This window comes from Globicephala melas, chromosome 1, assembly GCF_963455315.2.
Source record: "Globicephala melas chromosome 1, mGloMel1.2, whole genome shotgun sequence".
Lineage (NCBI taxonomy): Eukaryota > Metazoa > Chordata > Mammalia > Artiodactyla > Delphinidae > Globicephala > Globicephala melas.
The window spans coordinates 71,061,187-71,077,354 of NC_083314.1; the positions used below are offsets into that span (position 1 = coordinate 71,061,187).

At 56.8% G+C, this 16,168-nt stretch overlaps 8 non-coding genes across 8 annotated transcripts; 6 read left to right on the forward strand and 2 right to left on the reverse strand.

Annotated features, from left to right (window-relative positions):
- The first annotated feature begins 4,980 nt into the window (after positions 1-4,980).
- TRNAD-GUC (transfer RNA aspartic acid (anticodon GUC)) lies at positions 4,981-5,052 on the forward strand. Its single transcript has one exon. It is a non-coding gene; the product is annotated as a tRNA-Asp (tRNA).
- Positions 5,053-5,896: 844 nt separating this feature from the next.
- On the forward strand, positions 5,897-5,968 carry TRNAG-UCC (transfer RNA glycine (anticodon UCC)). The gene has a single exon. It is a non-coding gene; the product is annotated as a tRNA-Gly (tRNA).
- A 282-nt stretch (positions 5,969-6,250) lies between these two features.
- Positions 6,251-6,322, forward strand: TRNAE-CUC (transfer RNA glutamic acid (anticodon CUC)). The gene has a single exon. It is a non-coding gene; the product is annotated as a tRNA-Glu (tRNA).
- Positions 6,323-10,678: 4,356 nt separating this feature from the next.
- TRNAG-GCC (transfer RNA glycine (anticodon GCC)) lies at positions 10,679-10,749 on the reverse strand. The gene has a single exon. It is a non-coding gene; the product is annotated as a tRNA-Gly (tRNA).
- A 1,123-nt stretch (positions 10,750-11,872) lies between these two features.
- TRNAL-CAG (transfer RNA leucine (anticodon CAG)) lies at positions 11,873-11,955 on the reverse strand. The gene has a single exon. It is a non-coding gene; the product is annotated as a tRNA-Leu (tRNA).
- Positions 11,956-12,527: 572 nt separating this feature from the next.
- Positions 12,528-12,599, forward strand: TRNAD-GUC (transfer RNA aspartic acid (anticodon GUC)). The gene has a single exon. It is a non-coding gene; the product is annotated as a tRNA-Asp (tRNA).
- Positions 12,600-13,429: 830 nt separating this feature from the next.
- TRNAG-UCC (transfer RNA glycine (anticodon UCC)) lies at positions 13,430-13,501 on the forward strand. Its single transcript has one exon. It is a non-coding gene; the product is annotated as a tRNA-Gly (tRNA).
- Positions 13,502-13,787: 286 nt separating this feature from the next.
- On the forward strand, positions 13,788-13,859 carry TRNAE-CUC (transfer RNA glutamic acid (anticodon CUC)). The gene has a single exon. It is a non-coding gene; the product is annotated as a tRNA-Glu (tRNA).
- Positions 13,860-16,168: the final 2,309 nt, after the last annotated feature.

Consider the following 16,168-nt stretch of genomic DNA (forward strand, 5'->3'; position numbering starts at 1 on the left):
ACAAGAGGGGAAGAGATATGGGAACATATGTATATGTATAACTGATTCACTTTGTTATAAAGCAGAAACTAACACACCATTGTAAAGCAATTATACACCAATAAAGATGTTAAAAAAAAAAAAAAGCTGTCTTGGAAGCTGACTACCACAAAAGTATAATTGACATATATACTTATCTACTCACTCTTTCAAACAGCTACATTGTGTTATGTATTTCATAAACAGGCTCTTAACTATGAACACGTGAGGTATTTTCTAGTTTCTATAATAAAGCAAGGAACATACAACCTTGTCCACTAGTGCAAATATTTGGGTAAGATAAGTTCCTATAGTGGAATTGTTTGATAAAAAAAATAAACATTTAAAATTTAGATAGATCCAAATTTTTCTCTAAAAACTTTGTAGAATAATTTTACTTCCAACAAAGTGCATAATACTGATCATCCCCTCAGACCCTCAGGAACACTGCAATGCCAAATATTGAAAATATTGATAATATCTGATAAGTCTAAAAATATCACAAACTAGAAGTTTGGATAAATAGACAAATATGTGATAAAGTAGAATGTTAATTGGAAAACCTAGATGGTAGGTATGCAAATTGCATTCGTTTCCCAGGGCTGCCGTAACAAACTACCATACCAAGTGGCTTAAAACAACAGGAATTTATGCTCTCACAGCCCTGGAGCCTAGAAGTCTGAAATCAAGGTGTCAGCAGGGTCATGCTCCCTCTGAAGTTTCTAGGGAAGAATCCTTCCTTGCCTCCTTCTGGCTTTTGGTGACTCCCAGAATTCCTTTGCTTGTGGCAATGTAACTCTAATCTCTGCTTTCATCTCCATCTTATACAGCCTTCTCTCTGTGTGTCTCTATGTGTCCTCTCCTCTTTTTATAAGGACACCTCTCCTCTTTTTATAAGGACACCAGTTGACACCTCTCCTCTTTTTATAAGGACACCAGTTACTAAATCCAGAATGATATTATCTCAAGAACCTTTACTAATTACATCTACAAAGACCCTATACCAAATAAGCTCACATTCTGAGGTTCCAAGTGGGTATTAATTAAAGGGGGTTATTATTCAAGCCACGACACAAGTGTTTATGGTAAAATTCTTTCACTTTTGCTATTTCTATGAAGTGCTCATATGAAATGGGAAAAGATATTTAAAATATCACAAGCTTTTTTAAATCAACATTTCATAGATTTTTAGTGAGACTGAACATGTTCACATAGGGATTGTCTATTTGAAATTCTTCTATGAATATGTAATCTCAGAACCAGCCAAAAACTAGCCCTGTCCTGTTTGCAACAAGATACTAAGTTGGTTTTCAGAGACAAACAAACTGCAAGTCATGCATCCAAGGCATGAGCAAAGAAGAAAACTTTGACCTCAAACAACACCTGGAACAAAAGGTTATCTCCCCCCTCCCCCACCATGGAACCAAAGGAGGTGGACATGAAGGTAACCTGAATGCCGGAACTCTTTCAGAGAAAAGGGTCCCTTGTCCAGGAAAATCCAGTGCTGAAGACCCATTTACTATATCTTACCATAAATGGCCAAGTTTCAAATTCCTCCATTCAAAACTTGTGCCATAAGCATATACCAACTAACCTTCCCCTAATTCATAAAAGTTGGCTGAATCTCAACTATTTACAATAGCCAAGACATGAAAGCACCTAAGTGTCCGTTGACAGATGAATGGATACAGAATGTAGTATATATACACAATGGAATATCACTCAGCCATAAAAAAGAATAAAATAATGCCATTTGTGGCAACAGGGATGGACCTAAAGATTATCATATTAAGGGAAGTAACTCAGAAGAAAAAGACAAATACCATATGATATCACATATACACGTAATCTAAAATGTGTGTAATCTAAAATGAACTTACAAGACAGAAACAGACTGACAGACATACAAAACAAACTTACGGTTACCAAAGGGGAAAGGCGGGGAGGGATAAATTGAGAGTTTGAGATTGATACCAAGCAGGGCCCTGTGGGGCTCCTGGGCACAAAGCCTTTCTGTGTCCCCCATGTCTTTGATTACAGGAAATAGCCTTCATTCAGCCTCCAGGACCTTCCCTAAGTTCCAACTGGCAGATTCAAGCATTGTTAATTAGGAAAGGGAGGGGATGCAAGACCAGGGAGAAACAAACTGTCAAGAGAAACAATATTGCAGCCTTGGGGCAAGATCCTGGTTGCCCATCAACTAACACATACAACAATATCTTTGAGCTACTTTGCAGATACTGAAACCTCCACCAGATGGGAGAAATTAACGATGGTATGCTGCCCACAAGCATGTAGACCCTGGACCAGTTGAAGGTTGATGATGCTAACTTCTACTTACCTTACCACCAAGCCATCAGAAGAATCTCCACAAACTGATAATACCTTATTTGAACATTACTGTAAAACTTCTCACTATCCTCTCCAAGTGGGTACACAGAGCTTTTTTTTTTTTTTTTTTTTTGCAGTACGCGGGCCTCTCACTGTTGTGGCCTCTCCCGTAGCGGAGCACAGGCTCCGGACGCGCAGGCTCAGTGGCCATGGCTCACGTGCCCAGCCGCTCCGCGGCATGTGGGATCTTCCCGGAGCGGGGCACGAACCCGTGTCCCCTGCATCGGCAGGTGGACTCTCAACCACTGCGCCACCAGGGAAGCCCCCACATAGCTTTTTGATGGAGGAGCCCACTGTGTCCCCCTTTGCCTGGCAAAGTAATAAACCTATCTTTTTCTACTTCACCCAAAACTCTGTCTCCGAGATTTGATTCGGCACTGGTGTACAGAGAAGCTGTGCTTTCGGCATCAAGATCAGCATGTACGCACTACTGTCTATAAAAAGGGTAAACAACAAGGACCTGCTGTATAGCATAGGGAACTAGTTTCATTATTTTGTAATGAACTATAATGGAAAAGAATCTGAAAAAGAATACATATCTATTCTTTTAATTATATATTCAATTATATTTCAATTAAAAAGTCAACTCTACTTCAATAAAAAAATTTTTTCTAAAGGTTTGGCTTAATTGCAAAATGAGGAGACAGATTAAAGTTATCTCCTTGCCATGAACCTCCCAGTAAAGATTTTCCTTTTATAAAAAGCCGGTGATCTACTGGTTAGGATTCTGGGCTTTCACTTCCTTGGCCAGGGTTCAACCCATGGTGGGACACTGAAATCACACAAACCCTGCAGCGTGGCCAAAAAATAAGTAAATAAATGAAATAAAAATAAAAAGCCAGTGATATAATAGTGGCTTCATGCTAGATGGGCAACAGGCCTTTTGTTAAGTACAAAGATTGTCACAATTCTGAAAATGGACATATCAGATTTGTCATTTCATCCCATATAATTTAGAAAAAGAAAAATAGGAAGAAAAAAATATATATGTTAAATGAATGGCACTAATTCAGAAGTGTTAGGACAATAAACTAAGTGAGAAAGTCCCAAGAATGTGCTAAAATGTGGAACCCAGTAAGTGAATACCAGCTACCTAAAAAACACGACCATGATGTGTAGATGCCTCTCAACTGCCTACCAATTTCCTGCCCGAAGCAGTGGCAATCGACGACCATCACAAACTAAATCATTACCACCTCCAGTACCACTAGACTGGGAACCACCAGGACCACAGGAGCACCACATCTTGTAGATCTTGTTGTTGTGGTAGATCACTCTCCCGAACCTTCCGCAGTCGCCTCCAGCGCTGAGGGTGCCAGGACTCAACACAAACACCACCACCCTCACCGCTAAGCCCCACCTCACCACACCCCTGCCCACCACCACCCCCTTTACAACAAACAGCAGCATCAGCGCCCACACAACACCAGAACCAGAGGCCACCACCAGCAGCACCAGCGCCAAGACCACAGCACCAGCTGCACCAGCACCTCACAAGGAAAGAAGGGGTGGGTGGTCAGAGGGGAGGGGCGTCACGGGGGAAGCAGTGCTGCTGGAGAGTCCAAACACAGGCGGGGGCGTTTGCGCGTGGCCACAGCCTCGGCGGGGAGAGGCGCCGCCCCGGCCACTGGTGTTGGGGGCTGAGGCAAGCGTCCGAAAAGGAAGACACGGGACGTCGAAGGCCTTGAGTGGGCGCTCGCAAAAATGCAGCTAGCAGCTCTGTCCAGGGAGAGGGAGAAGGTTGCCTGCCACGGCTTGGAGTGGAGGTGCTGGAAGTGCGTTAGGTGTTGTCGGGTCCACAAGGCCGCAGAGCTACCGTGGGCGAAAAAGGAGATGGGGACGGTGGTAGGCTGAGAGAAAGAAGACAAAAGCAAAACTGGAAGGCACTAAAAGACTCCGGTAAGGCCAGAGGCATTTGTTAGGAAAAGGATTCGAACCGACGCTTACACGAGAGACTGCGACTTGAACGCAGCGACTTACACCGCTCGGCCATCCTGACGGCGGGCCTGGGCGTGCGCATGGCCGCTCGGCTGGCTGGAACACGACGCGATGCGAAGCCCGGTGCCCTTGGCGGGACGCTGTGCTCCGGGCCAGGCACGCGGCCGTGTGGGTGAGCGACGGAGCGGGTGCGCGGCGGCCGACGGGGAGCAAGGCCAGACGACGCGCCTGGCTCCGCCGCGGTGGCGCCCTCGCCCAGCCCTGGCCCCGGACTGAAACGGGCCGCGTGTTGCCAGCCCCTGCCGCCGGCCCCCACCCGCGCCTCTCCTCGCCGGCCATGGCCAGGCGCGCGCCCACCCCCTCCTCGCAACCTTGCTTTCGGTCTCGGGCCCCCTCCTCCCGGCGCGATCCCCGCGTCGGAGGCAATAAGCAGCGCGCAGTCGGAGCTTTCAGCGCCACTTGGGTCCGGGTCCCTGTCGGGTCGGGGGCTGCTGCTTTGGAGGACGCGGTTGGTGTGGCGTTGGGTCGGCTCGGGCACGTGCCGGGCGCCCGTGGTGGGCAGGGGCCCGGAGGGCACGGGGAGGCGTCGGCAGTCAGCCCGAGAGCGTCCGGGCGCGGGGGCGGTGGCCGCCGTCCTCGTTAGTATAGTGGTGAGTATCCCCGCCTGTCACGCGGGAGACCGGGGTTCGATTCCCCGACGGGGAGGCAACACGCCCCCTTTTGGTGGCTGGCGCCGCTCTCTGTCCCGCCGCCTATCTCCCAAGGACCCTGCTTGTCCGCCCTGTGCCCTCCGTCCTCCAGCGAGGCGCAGGGCCCCAGCGCGTGCCCAGCCTGCCCATCCTCGACCCCCTCCAGCCCTCCAGCCCTTCCTCGTCGCCGGGCACTCGGTCGACACGGCCGAGCGACGGCCTCCTCTGGACACCACAAGATCTCGATGACGTTGTGGCCCGCCCAAAGTGGCTGTCTCCGTGGGCTCCTTGCGTCGCGACGCAAGGCTGCGCAGCTATGCACAGCTGCATAGGTGCCCAGCTGCCGGGACGGGTGGGAGGCGGATGAGTGCCGTCCCCTGTCGGTGCGGGAAGTAGCCTGGCCAGGCGCCGGGTGGAGAAGGGCTTTGGCGAGCCGGGGTGCTGGAAGATGCGTGCGCCGTGGGCGGGGGCGGGCCGCGGCGTGGAGCCGAGGGACCTGGAGCAGCAAGGCAGTGAGAGCGCCACCCTGAGGGAATCGGGCGGGTGGTCTAGGGCAGCTTCGTGGGGCTGGCGCGGGTGGGGCGCCGGGAGGCCTTGGTGGCGTTTGTGACGTCACAGAGCTGCCGGCCGGGGTGGCGTCGGGGCAGGGCTGCTCCAAGCGGCGGCCGCGGCGGCGGCGGCTGAGGAGGAGGAGGAGGACGATGAAGAGAAAGGGGAGCAGAAGGAGGAAGAGAAGGAGGAGGAGTCGGAAGAGAAGGAGTCGGAGGAGGAGGAGGAGGAGGAGGGGGAGGAGGAAGCGGCGACGAGAGTGCGCACGGGCGAGCCCGGTGCCGGCGTCTCGGGGCGGCCCGGGCTGTGCAGCGTTGGTGGTATAGTGGTGAGCATAGCTGCCTTCCAAGCAGTTGACCCGGGTTCGATTCCCGGCCAACGCAGCGGGCTGACCTTTTGCCGCGCTCCGCGAGCGGCCGGCCGGCCGGCCGGGGGCCTGTGAGGGAGAGCTGGGAGCAGGGAGCTCGGCGGCCCTAGCGGCTCTTCTTGTGTGTGCGAGAAGCAGGCGCGCAGTGTTCTGAGGGTGCTGCGAGCAGGAAGGACGGGAGGACACGTGGATTGCCAGGGGCGGCGCGTGGCTGGACTTGGAAAGGCCGGGTCTTGGCGCCAAGGTGGCGCCGAGCGGCTGCTATGGGTCGAGCAGGAGCCGTGATAGAGCCCGACGCTCCCTGATGGTCTAGTGGTTAGGATTCGGCGCTCTCACCGCTGCGGCCCGGGTTCGATTCCCGGTCAGGGAAGCCTTTCTTCTTCCTCTCTACCTCACACCGTCCACATCCCACTTTAGGCCACGCTTGCTCCGCGGCCTCGGCGTCGCGCCCTGCCCGACAACAGCCGCCCGGTGCCCTGCACCTGCAGCCCAAGCCCTGCCAGGCAACGTCCACCCTCCCTGCCCGGCCAGACCTTTTGGCCGCACTGGCGCGCGCCCACTCGAGGCCTTCGACGTCCCGTGTCTTCGTTTTCACACGCTTGCCTCAGCCCCAAACACGAATGGCCGGGGCGGCGCCTCTCCCCGCCGAGGCTGTGTCCACGAGCAAACGCCCCCGCCGGTGTTTGGACTCTCCAGCAGCACTGCTTCTCCCCCACGGCGACAGCGGCGGCGGCACCGACGGCGCTGTCACACGCGGTGCCTTCTGACAGCGCCGGATCCCCTGTGGAAAGGAGCACCGGTGGGCAGACGGGTGCTTCGCAACACCGCAGCAGGTTTCCTGAACGCCCTTGCCGGTGCCTTGGGGGTGGCTGACAGTGTGGGATGAAGGTGTTTGTGGCCGTGGTCGGTGGCCACCCCACGCGGGCTAGGGAACGGAGCAGAACGAGCCCATGGAGAGAGGGCGGCGGTGGGCCGCGTGCTGGGAGGTGCGAGGAAGGACCTGGGGTGTCTGGCTGGAGCACGGGCAGGAGCGAGAGGTGTTGGGCTGGCGGGGACCTGGCCCGGGAGAGCGGCTGGCCGCTCAGGCAGGGGCTCAGCAGAAGCTTGGTGTGGTGGTGGTACCCGGCCCGGCACGTGTGTGCGGGTGGGTCAGATCAGGGGGCGGAGTGGGCCTGGAGTAGGGTGAGTCTGAGGAGCGCTGGCAGAAGTGAGACTTCCGGGCAGGACATTTGACAGTCGGGCCTGGGATACAAGGGGCAGGTGGCAGGGAGAGGGGTCTGAGCCTCCAGGCTGGGGGGAAGGGCGGGGTGTGTGAGTGGGCTGTGGGGCGTGGAAGATGGTGGGAGAGGACCCCTTCGCGGTGGGGTGGCGGGTGAGCGCCCCAGACTGGTGTGCTGTGCGGCAAGGTGGTCAGGCCAAGCAATGGGTTGTTACTGGGGGCGGTGGGTAGGAGGCGGGCAAGAGAACAACAGAAACGGAGTGCACCACAGGGGCTAGGTGGGGGTCCGAATCGGGTGGGGGCATTCTACTGCCCCAGAGACACACATCACCTCTCATCGGGAGAAACCATCCAGCCTCAGGTGTGTGTGGCGGCGGGGGTGGGGGGAGGAGGGGTTGAGGTTGAAAGAGGCCAAGGGAGAAGTCCCGTCTGATCCAGCAATCCCACTCCTGGGTACGTACCCGGAAACGGCGAAACAAGAGTTCAGAAAGGCCCAGGCACCTCCATGTTCACAGCGGCACTATTTGCACTAGCCAAGACACGGAAAAAAACCCAAGTGCCCGTCAACGGGTGGCCAGTACAAGAAGAGGTCGTATCTATGTAGTACGAGCTATCACTCAGCCATCAATAAAAAAGAATGAACTATTGCCATTTGCTGCCACAAGACTGCTCCCCGAGAATATTACGCTTCGTGAAGTATGTCCGACAGAGAAACACAAAGATACGTGGAATCTCAAAAGTACTACCACTGAATCTATGTGCGAAACAGAAACAGGCTCACAGACCTGGAAAACGCAGTGATGGTTACCCGAGGGAGAAAGGAGGGGTGGAGGGATAAATTAGGAGCTCGATGAACCGATACACAGTACTTCATATAAAGGAGATAAGCAACAAGGATTTACAGAATAACACAGGGAATGATATTCAATATCCTGCAATAACCTATACTGGAAATCAATCTGAAACAATATTAGACATGGAAAACAGTATCCCCTTTGCTGTACACCTGAAACTAACTCCATGTGGTTACTCAACTCTTCTTCCTAAACCACAAGTACTAATCCTTAAAAGTAAGTAAGTAAATAAATAAATATATAAATAAATAAATAGGAGGAACTGAGCCATCAGATGATCCAGCAATCCCCGTCGTGGGTACACAGCCGCCAAAGAGAAAAACTTGTTTGGAGAGATCCACGCACCCCCGTGTTTGTAGCTGCGCTACGTGCCACAGCCAAGACACAGAAAAAACCCATGTGCCCATCAGCAGTCGGCTGACAGAAAAGGATGTGGTATATATGTACTGGGGAGTATTACTCAGCCATTTCAGAAAATGAAATATTGCCATTTGCCACAATAAGGATGGTCCTAGAGATTATTACACTTGGTGAAGTAAGTCTGACAGAGAAGCACAAAGATACGTGGAATCTAAAACGTAATAGAAAAGAATGTATGTGCAAAAGAGAAACAGACTCCCAGACAGAGAAAACACACTGATGGTTACCCAAGGAGAAAGGGAGGGGTGGAGACATAAATTAGGAGCTGCGATGAACAGATACACCGTACTTCATATAAAAGACATAAGCAGGGGGCTTCCCTGGTGGCGCAGTGGTTGAGAGTCCGCCTGCCGATGCAGGGGACACGGGTTCGTGCCCCGGTCCGGGAAGATCCCACATGCCGCGGAGCGGCTGGGCCCGTGAGCCATGGCCGCTGAGCCTGTGCGTCCGGAGGCTGTGCTCCGCAACGGGAGAGGCCACAGCAGTGAGAGGCCCGCGTACTGCAAAAAAAAAAAAAAAAAAAAAAGACATAAGCAACAAGGATTTCCAGTATAACACAGGGAATGATATTCAATATCGTGTAGTAAGCTATCATGGAAAGCAATCTGAAACGTTATTAGACATGGGAAACAGTATCTGCTTTGCTGTGCACCTGAAACTAACTCCATATTGTTAATCAACTTTTCTTCCAAAATTACAGCTAGTCGTTCTTATAAGTAAGTAAGTAAATGAATAAATAAATATTAAATGCATAAATAAAAACAACACACTAAAGAAATAGGTGAAATAGGGGCTCTCATATGATCCAGCAATCCCCATCGTGGGTACACATCGGCAGAGGAGAGAAACTGTCATTTGAATAGATCCATGCACCCCCATGTTCACAGCAGCACTACGGGCCACAGCCAAGACATGGACAAAACCCAAGTGCCCATCAACCGATGGCTGGCACGGGAAGACGTGATATATATGTACTGTGGAATATTACTCAGCCATACAAAAGAGTGAGATACTGCCATTTGCACCAAGAAGGAGGGACCTAGAGTATATTACACTTAGCGACGTAAGTCAGGCAGAGAAGCACAAAGATACGGGGACTCTAAAGCGTACTACAAACGAACGTATGTGCCAAAGAGAGACAGACACACAGACATAGAAAACACACTGTTCGTTACCCAAGGGGAAAGTGTAGGGCAGGGGAAATTCCGGAGCTGTGATTAACAGAGAGGAAATACTATACATAAAGCACACAAGCAACAAGGATTTACCGTACAGCACAGGGAACTGTATTCATGTGTCGTGATAACGTATAACGGAAAATAACCTGGAAAAGGACATATAACTGAATCACTTTGCTGTACACCTGAAAGTAACACAATGTTTAAACCAACCATACTGCTACGAAAAGGAGAAGACGACGAAGGGGAAAACAAGAGGGCAACGGGACAGAGGCAAGGGCAGGATCCTTGACAACGTAGGATTTGGAAAGGATCGGGGGGAAAAGTGGCGAGATAGGAGGGGGGAGGGGGGTGTTTGTGGGAATAGGCAGGAGGCTGAGGTGGTGGTGCTGGGGGTGCTGTCCCGAGGGCTGATGCTGTTGGTGGGAGCAGAGGTTCAGGGGAGGGGGTGGTGTTTGTCGTGCTGATGGTGCTGGTGGCAGTAGCGGTGGAGGAGCGGGCCGGTGTTGGAAACGTGTTTCTGTTGAGGGTCAAAACGTGAATCTAGAGTGTAGTCTGCGATGATAGTGTGGACTTCTTTGGAACTCCTCGTGCAAGTGAGCGCTTTTGGGACTCTCTAGGAAACTGGGATGTATCGCTCCCAGAGGTGGCGACTTGCTTGCTGCTGGTTGTGCAAAGATAGTATAATTTTCGGAGTGGGGGCAGAGTGAGGCAGAGAGCTTGGACACGTGGCGAAAGGTGAAGAGGTTGGGCTGTGCGGGTGCCAGTGTGGGGTGTTCCTTACGGTGACAAGCGGGACACAAGCGGGGTCGGGGTCAGGAAGAGAACAAGGACAAGGAAGGGTCTGGGCGAAAGAGTGGCTCAGCCCGCGAGGTGTCAGGTCCTGGAGGCCTGGCTCCCGGGTGTGTGTGGGGTGGGGGCGTCTGCGTGGGAAGGACAGGGGCCGGGAAGGTACGGTGGTGAGCGAGCTGTTGCAGGACGGGTGCCTTGAGTGTGGCACCTGGGAAACCCAGCTCCGCTTTGGGGCTGCGGGCACCAAAAGGGGACGCTGCGTCTGCATGGGCCGGGAATCGAACCCGGGCCTCCCGCGTGGCAGGCGAGAATTCTACCACTGAACCACCCATGCACCGATGGCCGCCGGCGCCCGCCGCTGCCCCAGCGGCGCTCGCCGCCAACCGCCGGACCCTGGTCACTGCTCGCCGCGTGGGCATGGGCTCCATTTGAGCAGGAGGCCGACGGGCCACCTGAATGAGAGGCTCCAGGCACTCTGGCGACCCCAGGGCGCGAGGCGGTCGGAAGCACCGAAGGATGGAGGGACGCAGGCGGGCTCGGCCCGTCCTGCGCTTTCTCTGCCGTCCACGGGCTCGGCCCGTCCTGCGCTTTCTCTGCCGTCCACGGAGCCGATTGACTGTCGGTGTCGCCAGGCGAAGCCAGGAGGCGAACCGGCCTGGCCCGCGCCCGAATCCCGGTCAGGGCAGGCGAGGCGTGGCCGGTGCGGCTGAGCACCGACGTTCCTCTCAGCCGCCGCCCGGCTCCGACGCAGCCAGGCAGGCAGGCAGGTGTGGTCCGGCCAGGGTCCCAAGGCGAAAAAGCACCGAGGGCACGCACCACAAGGCAGTCAGGACGCTGTCGGCGGCCACCTCGCTGTGGCTGTGGAGGGAATGGAATGGGCAGGCAGGCCGTTGGGTCTGGCGGGAAGGACAGGATGTTGGAAAGAGGGAGAGCTGCTGCTGGCGGAAGTGGAAGGAAGGCTGTGAGAACGAGTCCGCTGTTCACCAGGCAGAAGTCGGAGGGCGGGCGAGGCGTGGAGGGCTTTCCACACGCGGCCGTTCTGCGTGTGGCGGTGGTGGGGGCGGGGTGGGGCGGGGGAGAGGCCGTGGGTGGGAGGGGCGAAGGCAGGCAGGCAGGCAGGCAGGCAGGCAGGAAGACCAGCAGCAGCAGCCGCCAGCAGGTGAGGAAAGATGTGCTGCGAAGGACTGAAGGGCTTCCCGGTGTGGGTGCAGGTAGGAGGGGGCGTAGGAGCTGGCGGGGAGGGCGTTTTTCCGGAAAGCCCGTGGCCGGAGGGTTCGTAGCGGGCCGTTTCTGCCAGGCCCGCGGCCGTGGCTGAGAAGGCCCCGCGTCTGAGAGGCGTGGATGTCCGGGCCGCAGTTTGGAGAGGCGGCAAGAGTGCAAGGCGCGAACGGACTGGAAGGCAGTAAAGCGCTGCCATAGGGCCGGGTGCGTTTGTCGGGCGGGCCAAAAGGCTGGCTTGTCAGGAGTGGGATTCGAACCCACGCCTCCAGGGGAGACTGCGACCTGAACGCAGCGCCTTAGACCGCTCGGCCATCCTGACGGCGGGCCTGGGCGTGCGCGTGGCCGTTCGGCTGGCTGGGACCCGACGCGACGCGCAGCCCGGTGCCCTTGGCGGGACGCGGTGCTCCGCGCCAGGCGCGCGGCCGTGTGGGGGAGCGACGGAGCGGGCGCGCGGCGGCCGACGGGGAGCAAGGCCAGACGACGCGCCTGGCTCCGCCGCGGTGGCGTCCTCGCCCAGCCCTGGCCCCGGACGGAGCCGGGCCGCGTCTTGCCAGCCCCTGCCGCCGGCCCCCACCCGCGCCTCTCCTCGCCGGCCATGGCCAGGCGCGCGCCCACCCCCTCCTCGCAGCCTTGCTTTCGGTCTCGGGCCCCCTCCTCCCGGCGCGATCCCCTCGTCGGAGGCAATAGGCAGCGCGCACTCGGAGCTTTCAGCGCCACTCGGGTCCGGGTCCCTGTCGGGTCGGGGGCTGCTGCTTTGGAGGACGCGGTTGGTGTGGCGTTGGGTCGGCTCGGGCACGTGCCGGGCGCCCGTGGTGGGCAGGGGGCCGGAGGGCAGGGGGAGGCGTCGGCAGTCAGCCCGAGAGCGTCCGGGCGCGGGGGCGGTGGCCGCCGTCCTCGTTAGTATAGTGGTGAGTATCCCCGCCTGTCACGCGGGAGACCGGGGTTCGATTCCCCGACGGGGAGGCAACACGCCCCCTTTTGGTGGCTGGCGCCGCTCTCTGTCCCGCCGCCTATCTCCCAAGGACCCTGCTTGTCCGCCCTGTGCCCTCCGTCCTCCAGCGAGGCGCAGGGCCCCAGCGCGTGCCCAGCCTGCCCACCCTCGACCCCCTCCAGCCCTTCCTCGTCGCCGGGCACTCAGTCGCCACGGCCGAGCGACGGCCTCCTCTGGACACCACAAGCTCTCGATGACGTTGCGGCCCGCCCAAAGTGGCTGTCTCCGTGGGCTCCTTGCGTCGCGACGCAAGGCTGCGCAGCTATGCACAGCTGCATAGGTGCCCAGCTGCCGGGACGGGTGGGAGGCGGATGAGTGCCGTTCCCTGTCGGTGCGGGAAGTGGCCTGGCCAGGCGCCGGGTGGAGAAGGGCTTTGGCGAGCCGGGGTGCTGGAAGATGCGTGCGCCGGGGGCGGGGGCGGGCCGCGGCGTGGAGCCGAGGGACCTGGAGCAGCAAGGCAGCGAGAGCGCCACCCTGAGGCGATCGGGCGGGTGGTCTAGGGCAGCTTCGTGGGGCTGGCGCGGGTGGGGCGCCGGGGGGCCTTGGTGGCGTCTGTGACGTCACAGAGCTGCCGGCCGGCGTGGCGTCGGGGCAGGGCTGCTCCAAGCGGCGGCGGCGGCGGCTGAGGAGGAGGAGGAGGACGAGGAAGAGAAAGGGGAGCAGAAGGAGGAAGAGAAGGAGGAGGAGTCGGAAGAGAAGGAGTCGGAGGAGGAGGAGGAGGAGGAGGGGGAGGAGGAAGCGGCGACGAGAGTGCGCTCGGGCGAGCCCGGTGCCGGCGTCTCGGGGCGGCCCGGGCTGTGCAGCGTTGGTGGTATAGTGGTGAGCATAGCTGCCTTCCAAGCAGTTGACCCGGGTTCGATTCCCGGCCAACGCAGCGGACTGACCTTTTGCCGCGCTCCGCGGGCGGCCGGCCGGGCGGCCGGCCGGGGGCCTGTGAGGGAGAGCTGGGAGCAGGGAGCTCGGCGGCCCTAGCGGCTCTTCTTGTGTGTGCGAGAAGCAGGCGCGCAGTGTTCTGAGGGTGCTGCGAGCAGGAAGGACGGGAGGACACGTGGATTGCCAGGGGCGGCGCGTGGCTGGACTTGGAAAGGCCGGGTCTTGGCGCCAAGGTGGCGCCGAGCGGCTGCTATGGGTCGAGCAGGAGCCGTGATAGAGCCCGACGCTCCCTGGTGGTCTAGTGGTTAGGATTCGGCGCTCTCACCGCCGCGGCCCGGGTTCGATTCCCGGTCAGGGAAGCCTTTCTTCTTCCTCTCTACCTCACACCGTCCACATCCCACTTTTAGGCCACGCTTGCTCCGCGGCCTCGGCGTCGCGCCCTGCCCGACAACAGCCGCCCGGTGCCCTGCACCTGCAGCCCAAGCCCTGCCAGGCAACGTCCACCCTCCCTGCCCGGCCAGACCTTTTGGCCGCACTGGCGCGCGCCCACTCGAGGCCTTCGACGTCCCGTGTCTTCGTTTTCACACGCTTGCCTCAGCCCCAAACACGAATGGCCGGGGCGGCGCCTCTCCCCGCCGAGGCTGTGTCCACGAGCAAACGCCCCCGCCGGTGTTTGGACTCTCCAGCAGCACTGCTTCTCCCCCACGGCGACAGCGGCGGCGGCACCGACGGCGCTGTCACACGCGGTGCCTTCTGACAGCGCCGGATCCCCTGTGGAAAGGAGCACCGGTGGGCAGACGGGTGCTTCGCAACACCGCAGCAGGTTTCCTGAACGCCCTTGCCGGTGCCTTGGGGGTGGCTGACAGTGTGGGATGAAGGTGTTTGTGGCCGTGGTCGGTGGCCACCCCACGCGGGCTAGGGAACGGAGCAGAACGAGCCCATGGAGAGAGGGCGGCGGTGGGCCGCGTGCTGGGAGGTGCGAGGAAGGACCTGGGGTGTCTGGCTGGAGCACGGGCAGGAGCGAGAGGTGTTGGGCTGGCGGGGACCTGGCCCGGGAGAGCGGCTGGCCGCTCAGGCAGGGGCTCAGCAGAAGCTTGGTGTGGTGGTGGTACCCGGCCCGGCACGTGTGTGCGGGTGGGTCAGATCAGGGGGCGGAGTGGGCCTGGAGTAGGGTGAGTCTGAGGAGCGCTGGCAGAAGTGAGACTTCCGGGCAGGACATTTGACAGTCGGGCCTGGGATACAAGGGGCAGGTGGCAGGGAGAGGGGTCCGAGCCTCCAGGCTGGGGGGAAGGGCGGGGTGTGTGAGTGGGCTGTGGGGCGTGGAAGATGGTGGGAGAGGACCCCTTCGCGGTGGGGTGGCGGGTGAGCGCCCCAGACTGGTGTGCTGTGCGGCAAGGTGGTCAGGCCAAGCAATGGGTTGTTACTGGGGGCGGTGGGTAGGAGGCGGGCAAGAGAACAACAGAAACGGAGTGCACCACAGGGGCTAGGTGGGGGTCCGAATCGGGTGGGGGCATTCTACTGCCCCAGAGACACACATCACCTCTCATCGGGAGAAACCATCCAGCCTCAGGTGTGTGTGGCGGCGGGGGTGGGGGGAGGAGGGGTTGAGGTTGAAAGAGGCCAAGGGAGAAGTCCCGTCTGATCCAGCAATCCCACTCCTGGGTACGTACCCGGAAATGGCGAAACAAGAGTTCAGAAAGGCCCAGGCACCTCCATGTTCACAGCGGCACTATTTGCACTAGCCAAGACACGGAAAAAAACCCAAGTGCCCGTCAACGGGTGGCCAGTACAAGAAGAGGTCGTATCTATGTAGTACGAGCTATCACTCAGCCATCAATAAAAAAGAATGAACTATTGCCATTTGCTGCCACAAGACTGCTCCCCGAGAATATTACGCTTCGTGAAGTATGTCCGACAGAGAAACACAAAGATACGTGGAATCTCAAAAGTACTACCACTGAATCTATGTGCGAAACAGAAACAGGCTCACAGACCTGGAAAACGCAGTGATGGTTACCCGAGGGAGAAAGGAGGGGTGGAGGGATAAATTAGGAGCTCGATGAACCGATACACAGTACTTCATATAAAGGAGATAAGCAACAAGGATTTACAGAATAACACAGGGAATGATATTCAATATCCTGCAATAACCTATACTGGAAATCAATCTGAAACAATATTAGACATGGAAAACAGTATCCCCTTTGCTGTACACCTGAAACTAACTCCATGTGGTTACTCAACTCTTCTTCCTAAACCACAAGTACTAATCCTTAAAAGTAAGTAAGTAAATAAATAAATATATAAATAAATAAATAGGAGGAACTGAGCCATCAGATGATCCAGCAATCCCCGTCGTGGGTACACAGCCGCCAAAGAGAAAAACTGTTGTTTGGAGAGATCCACGCACCCCCGTGTTTGTAGCTGCGCTACGTGCCACAGCCAAGACACAGAAAAAACCCATGTGCCCATCAGCAGTCGGCTGACAGAAAAGGATGTGGTATATATGTACTGGGGAGTATTACTCAGCCATTTCAGAAAATGAAATATTGCCATTTGCCACACTAAGGATGGTCCTAGAGATTATTACACTTGGTGAAGTAAGTCTGACAGAGAAGCACAAAGATACGTGGAATCTAAAACGTAATAGAAAAGAATGTATGTGCAA